This window comes from Stegodyphus dumicola, chromosome 10 (assembly GCF_044657685.1).
Source record: "Stegodyphus dumicola isolate Sdum_Otavi_A_Nest chromosome 10, ASM4465768v1".
Classification (NCBI taxonomy): domain Eukaryota; kingdom Metazoa; phylum Arthropoda; class Arachnida; order Araneae; family Eresidae; genus Stegodyphus; species Stegodyphus dumicola.
The window spans coordinates 114,842,844-114,853,053 of record NC_140777.1 but is presented as its reverse complement, the minus strand read 5'-3'; the positions used below and the strand labels follow the sequence as shown (position 1 = coordinate 114,853,053).

At 32.4% G+C, this 10,210-nt stretch overlaps 1 non-coding gene across 1 annotated transcript; it reads right to left on the bottom strand.

Moving 5' to 3' along the window:
• Positions 1-2,552: 2,552 nt before the first annotated feature.
• On the bottom strand, positions 2,553-2,625 carry TRNAA-AGC (transfer RNA alanine (anticodon AGC)). The gene has a single exon. It is a non-coding gene; the product is annotated as a tRNA-Ala (tRNA).
• Positions 2,626-10,210: the final 7,585 nt, after the last annotated feature.

Below are 10,210 nucleotides of genomic sequence, written 5' to 3'. Positions count from 1 at the left end.
CTTCTTCGTAGTATTAACAATAATTTCATACGTACCTATTTTCTGGGAGAAAAACACAAAAGGCGTCCTTCAAGCGTAAATATTGTAAGCTGAAGTATAGTATTGTAAGATCTAAGCGAATGGAATAAAAAATAGCATTTTGTTGGAAGGCACTTTCGTTCAGTCTCGTGTTTTTTATTATTACAAAAATTGCTATAATTTCGTTGCAGAATTATTTTTTATTATTAGATTAAGAAAAAATTCTTAATGTTAATATTCAATCCGTATGACGAGGAATGAAATTTCTTCCGATCACTGTACAGAAAAATTTCAAAATTACTTATTGAATTGGAGATAATATGTATGTATTACTTTGAATTTTATGACATAAGCTACAATACAGAATTGCTGTAAAGAGAAATGATAACTTTTAGCCCGGGTACCGCCCAGACGGGATAGCGGTTAGTGATGCGCCTGCGCTCGAATCCTGGAGAATTGAAAGCAATAGTGTCTATGCAGCAAAGGGACCCATAAAATGCACAGCCGGCCCAAATCATTTCGAGAGGTTGATGATAGAGGAAAAAGGGAGGAAGACCCTTGAGCTGCACAACGGGTTTTCTCCCTCGGAATTTCGTCCGGGGAGGGGGACAGTTTACATCTGTCAAAGCAGCTCGTAGCGAGCCGCTCATCCGGGAGTTTCGAACCGAGTGAACGGACCTTGCCTGTACTCTGATAGATTGTTTACACCAATCAGAGTGGATTGACAACTCGCCTCCGTTTGTTTACGAAATGGATACCGACGTCGCAGCTGCAGGAAACAATATGCATGAACATACATACATAGATGTTCTTTGGCTGCAGTGCTTGAAGTCTGCGAAGCAGTTTCAAACGAATTAATTTCTGCTCTTGGGAGAGGGAAGAAAAAAGAAAAGGAAATGGGTGCGTGACTGGGTAGCTTGCTGCGATGAATTAGGAGTATCAAATGAACTATTAAATGAATTTCGGACGAGAATGTCCAAAGTTACAAAAACGTTATTGCATATCAGATACAAGAATTTAAAAGAAACTCAGTTTGAGAGAAGTTATTTAGTTAACTGTGGTTACTGAAATTCAAATTAACAAATTTTTTATACTATATACAACTGTTTATTTACACCTAATTAATCATTTACAAAATAATGTAAAAGTAATAATGTGTTTTATTATTTATTAATAGAAAGAATATATTTATTCATCCAGAATCCACAGAATGAGTAGCTCTCTCTGCATGAATTAATTATGCAGAGTTCTAACTGGAACTGTGTTATTTCTAGAGAAGAATGCAAAATTAACACATGGAATATTTATTCAACGCTACCATTAACACGACAGAAGTAAACTGTATAATATCTACCTAATTATTCAGAAAATCTTAAATAAATAAGAAGTAGCAAAAAACTTGGGAGCATTACATATATTACCACAGGTAAAAGAATATATATATTATGACATAGTTCCAACAGGAAGATATTTATCGCAAATTGTTATTTTTGAATCTTACTGAAATTGTGTTTCTAGACAATACACAAAGTGATATCAACCAAATTAATAATGGTTAAATATAGTGATTATACTTTACATTTAAAATGCTAAAACGGATAGTTTAAGAAGATTAGAATTCATCTAGCATAATTTGTATAAACCTTAATACACCTTCAGTACTTGCACTCACACATCCAAGCTGAATTGTAACGAATTATAGCCCAGAATGTTTTTATACAAAGCAAGAAATTTAAATGTCCCCAATAAAACAGATCTACATATCTTTTTCATAATTCTATTTTTATTTTTATAGTTTATAATATCATATATTTATTGCATCCTTATCTAGGGATGCTTGTAGAAAAATGAATATAAGCTCACATAATTATAGAAGTAAAACACTTCATAAGATGCGTATGCATTAAAAAAATGCCGTGGTTTTTAGCTATCGCTTAATCTCGGCATTATAGAACTCACTGCCACGACGTCCCTGCAAACGCTGCTCGGAGTAACTGCCCGGAGAGAATTTTCAACAGGTTCAAAGTAGAAACGGAAGTGCTGACTCATCTCCCCTACGTTTCTACTCCGTCGAAGTGAGCGTTTACATTGTCAAAGTAATCCTTAGGAGCGACTCGCTCCGAGCCGCTCTGACAGATGTAAACTGACCTTTAGCAGTTAGCAAGGCCCGGCAATGCCTAACCTGACTATTCGGATGCACAGGTGCCAGCCTTACTTCAGCTTCTAATAAATACCTTTCTTGACTAAAAATATCAAATATTGCATAATCATATGTTTACTCAGTGTTCTGTTTTTCCATAGTACATTATATTTCAAAATATGGAAGCCACCGAACGTATAAATTACGATTTACATATAAAGTATAAGTAAATTTTTAAGTATCCAAATTTACATTACTGTAATTATTCGAATTAACGCATTACAAAATTATTTTCCTTTATTACGGTAATATAAACGTAAATTCTGATTTATTCCTTTGTTCTCTCAAAAATTTAAAAAAAAAAAAAAAAAAAAAATTCCTTGAATCGAAACATTGGAGGCGCCGGGTATCGATCCCGGTACCTCTCGCATGCTAAGCGAGCGCTCTACCATCTGAGCTACGCCCCCTACGTTCAATCAAGCAAATAAAATAACTTTGAATAAAAGGATCATTTCTTAAGGAATACTTTTAAATTTATGACGAGATGTGCTTTGATGTATGCAAAATAAAAAGTTGACATGGGCAAAACATCGAAGCAATATCTTAAGAAGATACTAGAATAGTCAGTATCCGTTTATACAATCTGGAACTGCCTGCGATCGTATAGCACTCATTTACTGTCGAGAAGAAGACTTTAATACATTTCCTCCTATATATTAGTGCAAGTAATGATAGTTGTTCAGTAAAACTGGAACTGTATTAAAACAAATAGTGAAGCATAACTACTTGACGTCGTGTATGAATAATTTCAATTACTTCAAATAAGAAATTTTGTTTCTCAATGCACAACTCTGCTTTAAATATTTAACTCGTGGCGCCATCTATTGCAAAGTTGAAACGCTTACTGCATTTAATACTTTTTTTTTTTTTTCTCCATATCCTAATTAATAGACAACAAATGAATGAATCCTTGCCTAAACTAAAGTTTATTTATTTCGAAATGATGAAAAAATTATTACTCCGAATTATCAGAATAGGATAAATATATAAGCATTGCTAAATCATCTGTTAAAAATAAATTGCTAAGTTGTTATTATTTCTTACGTTCACACTATTTAATTTTATGTTTTTCATTTACTTCTATCGAAATACAAGAGTAGTATTCACAGAAACCTTCTCCTGTCCGTTTTGAATTTTTCTTCGTGTTTTAAACTCTAAAGTAATTTATAAAGCAATAAAAACTGAATTTACTCCGTTATCAGTAACGTAACTGGTGTTGCCATCTAGTGTCTGTTTGAAACACTTATAGTATTTTTCTTAAAATCGAAAAATAAATATGAAAGATGGAAGCAGCAAACTAATGTTACAAGTTATTTTTTATTACATTAATTATATCTCATTTGGGAAACATGAAGCAGCTATTTTAAAAGAAGAGTGAAAATAAATACAAGTAAACACATTTTTTCGTTTTAATAAATAATAAAACATTTAGCTTCTTAAATTTTATTTCTTAATGCGAAGTAATAAAAGTATAACATTAAGTTTCCTCCGATATATATCATTAAAGTTAATAATCCGCGCTGAAAAAAAAATTCTGTTAAAAAACTGCCATGTTTTTCAGCTTTAACAATGCCACTTAAAGAACAAAAAAGCTTTTTAACAGCATGGCTGTGGCTGCGAGCATGAATAGGGGATTTGAGTACTATGCATATCGGAGGGGGGGGGGAGGGGGCAATATAAGCCGAATCCAAAACAAGTATAGTCTCCCATGCCTGGTTCGATTTATTTTGGGCCATCCAGAGTAATATCGCATTACAATCGTGTGTTCTTCACTTTCTTTGAGCTCGATTTATCTCGGGCCACTTTGCATGAATAAGTGAATAAATAAAGCTTTAGTATTATTTTTGTAGTCAAGGATGCCTTATAGTTGGATTCAAGTTGATCTCTATTTTATAATACAATGGATAACAGCACGCTGGACCTGCCTTTAGATGCAGAGCAAAGGTATGTATTTAATTCTTTGATCACTTAGATTTAAAGAAAATGGAATATCTGAATTCAAACACTGGGCATCAAAATTAAGATTTTTAATTCATGTTCTTGATATATTCAGTGGATGAATTTTTTTTTTTAACTGAAATATAATTATTTCTTCCTCATGAAAAAAGTAGTTTTGTATAAGGGTTGAAATTTAAGAAAATGTTTTAAGGGAAAGTATATAGATTACTAAAGAAAAGAACCGTCTTACGAATTGCTATTACAAGACTTTATCAGAAAATAAAGAGTAATAAAAGAAAATAGAGACTATTTTAGAAAACAGAGAATTACACAAATCAGAAATTTAACCTAAAGAGTTGTTAGAGCAGCTCAAAACAATAACCGAAATACTTTCTTACACTGACGCCGAGTTAGAACCAATTTTAATTTCAGACGAATACGGATATGAATATGAAATAATAGAAAAATATCGCGAGATAATAACACTGTGAAAATTTAGTCTCAGAAAACTATTAAAGAACTTAATTACAACTTGAAAGCTAATTTTCTACAGTTTCGGTTCACGATAGTGATTTAAGCACACTTATCATTCATTAAAGTGTAAAAGATACTCCGAATATTGGATTACTTAAACTTTCAATTCCTATATTCTTCGGAAATGGTAATCAATAGCCTAATTTCTGGAATAGTTTTGAATTCTCAGTCCATAATAACTGAGAATCGAAAAATGTAAACGAATTTAATTACTTAAAAGCATATTAAAGGAATAGCGGCCAGCTGCTTTCAAAATTTTACACTAACGCCAAAATATTACAGTTCAGAAATCAAAATCTTACATGATCATTTTGGAAGGAAGTACATTCTTAATAATGCTCATATGAATAATTTGTTAAACATGTACCTATTAAATATGCGAATGGTGTAAATAAATTCTGCAGTTTGTGTGATAAAAATACAGACTCATGTAAGATGTCTCGAAGCATTTTAAAGTTATATCTGATTCTTACAGCGCTCAGTTGCATCCTATGATTCTAAACTGCTTCTTCGGGATTTGGTCCTTGACTTTAATAAAGCGCAATATATCAGCACCTATTATAAAATAAATGACTGTGTAGAATTTCTATAATAGGAATTTGCTTCGCCGGAACACACAAAGTCAGCAATTTTTCAGCAGATGAAAAATTATGATTTTTGTCGTCAGTATTGTCACCCTCCTGATTTCGCTTCAGCCACATACGGTTGGTTAAATAGAAATGCTAAGACAGCGATTCCAACCCCCACTGCTCTGCTTATGAAATCCGAATCTAGGGAAGAAATACTGAATTGCATATTTTGTGAGCAATCACACAAGAATTATTAATGTGATCATTAGATGAGAAAAGGATTATTTTGAAGAGAAAAGGCCCTGCTCTAAGTATATGAAGATGCGCCATTTAGCTCGAGACTGCACAAACTTTAGCTGTTCGCATATCTGGGAAAGGGGAATTAAAACTTTATTCGAGCCATAAGAGATACAGGAAGTAAAAACTCTTACATAAGCAGATATAGGGCAGAAATGTTACAACTGAAAAGTTTAAGCGAAAAAAATATCACAGAGTCTTTTCGGCAGTACCTGAAAACATAATCATCATAGAATAAAATTGAGTAGCTCAGATAAATAATATCACTCCGAAATCGGTGAGTTGAATGAAGGAAAGATATGTACTTTGATTCCCAAAATCAGAAATGTACATTAGACAAAAGAACTTAAAGACATTTATATGAGTGGTGTTTTTAAAAAGGAAAACTTTAGATTATTTCAGAACTCTCAGGAGATCCATTTGCTTTGAGAAGCAGATTTTGCTGAAAGTTTGTTTATAGGCAAATTCGAACCTCTTCCTTAGGGAAAACTGGCGACTGCAATATACGAATTGGGTGAGCTGTAATGAGAAAATAACTCTGGCAGTAATAAAGCTGAAAGTTATCTATCGACACTTTTCATCATCCCTTGATGTTTCTAATGCTCATAGACACTGTAGGCACTGTAGACTTTGGACACTGTAGGCATCCTCCTCTTAGGATGCCTAGAGTACAAAGAAAAACCAAAATTATGCAAGAAATGAATAAACATTTTCAAGACACAGTAAAACAAATTAGAGACGGTCGATATGAGGTGGCATTACCGTTTGTACCTGATAGTTCCGTTTTGCCTGACAATAAAATTGAGTAATGTCTCCCTTAAGAGTGAATTCAAGCTTGCTAATTATAATCAAAAGCAAAATTATTGCGAAGTTTTCAGTTGGAAATGCAACGGTATTATAGAATGTTTAAACGATGGGAAATAAATAAATGGTGCTTATTACTTACCCCATATTATTACTACCCATTATCAAAGAAACAAGCCTAACAATGAAAATACGGCCTGTTTTTAGAGCGAAAAATTCACCACCGCCTAATCATTGTTTGATGAAGAGGCCTAAGTTAATTAAAGTCTCACCTAGTATTTCAAATTGATTTCAAAAATGCTCCGTCTCGGTGTTTTTTTTTCAGGAATTGAAAAAATTTCTTTGAGCTGTTAGACTATCATTGAAGTTTTTAGCTTGCAGTTGTTTCAACCCTCTGACTATTTGCTTGATTTTAATGCCAGGATACCTCTAGTACTTTATAACTCGATTTATGCACTTTTAATATATTGACTTAATTTTTGATCATATTTCAAGATATACTCTCCTAAAGATGTCACAAAAGTATTCTAGGCATTTATATTTTGTGACAAGGTCGCATAATTGCTCTTTGTCTGGGGGTCCAGAAGACTGATTTTCAAAGCAATGCTACATCTTTCACACCAGAGGAGAAATCCTGTTGCAACGAAGTTCCTTTGTTAATTATTCCGGTTGCAGCTTCGTAGGTCACTCCAACGTTTCCAGAGATAAAAGAAGTGTTTCACCGGCGTCGGAATGTGGACACCTTTGTTATTTTTGAGTGAAGGAATCCCCCCGGAGTTCAGTGGAGGTAACGACCAACGAGATAATATACTGTTATAAGAAGTCGTTGGTAACGACACCGTGAGTAAAGAATGTTTTGGCAGGAAGGTGATTTTTTTTTCTCAGAAGAGCCAGGACCTTCTTGCTAGAACTATGGACATTTTGGCCCTCTAGAACTATCACTCCTCGTATAGACAGTTAATAGCGCACATTCTTGTTTTAGCAAATTTCTGAAATTATGGGACTGAATGTATCCAAGTCCCACATCGTTTATTTCGATCCTGTATTACATTCCGGGGTTTGTGTAGCTACTACACCACAATATGGTCTTGCCGGTCAGAAGGTTTTAAGTAAAATGATTTAGTTATGAAACTAGTTGTGAGTCTCCTGCAAATAAGATACTGAAATAAAACTGAAAGTTTGCTCAAATCGGAATGCTTAATACTTGGCCAATCTAAAAAATAAATTTACCTCTAACATAAGTTAATTCTTTTTAATGGGACAATGACATTATTTTTCTAATTGAAGGATAGAATTTAGGTGTAACGAAATTAACAAGCAACATAATAAAAAAAAGGTACTGGTATATATTTATGCAACAAAAAGCCTACATTTTTTTTTTAAAAGGAAGCGGATATTTTTTGCTACACAGAGAACTCTAGCTGAATGAATAAACTGCTGCTACTACTCCTATTATAGACTACACAGTAGTTGAATGGATAAACTGAAAAAATTATATATTCTTTAAACGATTATAATATTTATAAAGGATTTGTTTTCTGGCATTTGGATTCTTGCAAACATTGGTATATTCATAGTTATAGCTGTAGACAGTATAAAAACTTTCCGTTATAAATTGAAGCTTTTCAAGGCACATAAAATCTGTATTTATTCAATTTCCAAACTGTCTTCATCGTAGAACGAAAAAAAAAAAAAAATTAGTTTGAAATACTAATTAAACAAGACTTACCCTCCTAATTTGTTTTACAACTCTCTTTACAACAACAATAAATTATTTCCCCTCCTATAAAATAATAATCTTAATAAATAAATAGATAGATAGAAGTATGGTAGGTACTTAATATGCACAAACAATAAGCAGATTATCACTCTCTCTCAATATTTCTCTCAGACAAAACACTAATTGGTCGTTTATATTTTATTGTAGTACATGTACTATTGTAGTCTTACTATCCATTATGTTTATACGATTTCGAGTACAAATCCGGAAATCAAATATTGTGCTTTGGAAACTGAAATTTGATGTGCCTTTTAATCTTGAACAAAATTTCCCCATCACGGCTACATTTACAATTATTATTGTACTCATTATTCATTTTACAAAGCTGCTATTATGACATTAAGTGTTATATTAAATAAGGTCTAAGATTAATAGCAATAAAACTGATCATTCAAAATTGTAATTGACTGTTGAAAGATTTTAAAATTACTGTATTTCTTCGCGTATTTTCCCTCCTACCATTTTGGCGCCAGGTTCTGAAAATTTTAAAACTTTTAGCGTAATTTTCATCTTCTTCAGTACATTCAGAGAGCGAGCTAATGAATGTTCACGTTGTGATTGCTTTCGTGTTATTAAAACACAAACCCTCGCAAACCACCTGCGAAGGTCACGCCGAACTTTTCACTTCTAACTGTTGCATTTTGTATTAGCCTAATACAAGAACCGACCAGGCCCAGCCAAGCGAACATGAACTGGCGTTCGGTATATGATTTCGGCTGAAATTAAGTTTTTTATGGTTGATTTGAGACTTAAGAACTAGCAAAGAATGGGTGAGGTTCAAGTTATAGGAAAGAAGAAATTAAGATATATCATTAGATATTGTAATGTTAATATACTCTTATTGGAATGCACGTTTTTTTTTTTTTTTTTTTTTTTTTTTTTTTTTTTTTTTTTTAAGAAATGGTATTGTGATAGTTACCCTTAGTTTATTGTCATTCGCTTTATTGTTACTGTAAGACTAGTAAGTATTACTCGCACAAACTATACGATTTTACTTTACATAGATGACATTCAGAAGTACTACATAACTTTCTACATAACAGGAGAGAATTAATTTTACATCCCGTCACATTTAGGCATAATGACAGCACCAAAAGAATGAAAATGTGATACACTTTATTTAAATTATAGATTCAGAAAAGGAAATGATTTTAAAATATGACTGTAAAGAAGCAGTGGCGTAGTTATAGGTAGGCAAAATTAGGCAATGCCTAAGGACCCACGCGTTTTAAGAGCCTAATAGTTTTTGACTTTTAAATATTCGAAAAGTAATAATAAATTAACAAAATTTTTGCTGAATCCATCTTTGATATTTTAAACGTACAGTTTTAATTAAAATTTTTGTGAATAAATTATGTTACTAATTATAAAAGAGTTTCTTCTTTTCAAACAATATAAAAATTAGAAATAAAACTGAATTCCAAAGCAACCTATCTTGTCTGTTGATAACTCCAGTGCTTCATAGTGAATTCTTTTGTTTACTTGTATTGGCTATTTACGGTATATTAGAATTATCATCAAATGCACATATGAAATTTAACCTAAACTAGCCTGTTTTAATGTTTGTTTGCGATTATCATTTTGTATTTCTTTTTACTGTGTTTCTCAGTTTCAGAATGTATTAAAGGCATAGCAAAAATGTGCTATCGCAAACCAATTAAGCTAGTTTTAGTTAGATTGCGCATTCGTATTTGATGAAAGGTGCAATCAGAACAGTTAAATGTCCACCTCCTATAGTAGTCAGTACACAATATTTAATTATCATTTCTAACTAATTACGATAAAAATGAAGAAAAACCTATGGGCCGATTTCCGAAAGACAATAAACAAGGAAACAAGCATTTTAGTGCAGCATATTACGCATCCGTGACGAAGTACGGACAAGTGCCAAGACATTGGTTGATATTAAAAATTATTGAATGCTGCATATTGCAAATTTTGTAGATCGTTTTCTAACTTTAATAGCAGCTGGTGTTTTTTTATTAGAAATTTGACAATTTTAATTGTATTTTTTTTTTTTTTTTTTAATTTAAAATGGCTAGGCTAAAAGCTGCAAAGAACAAAAATCTT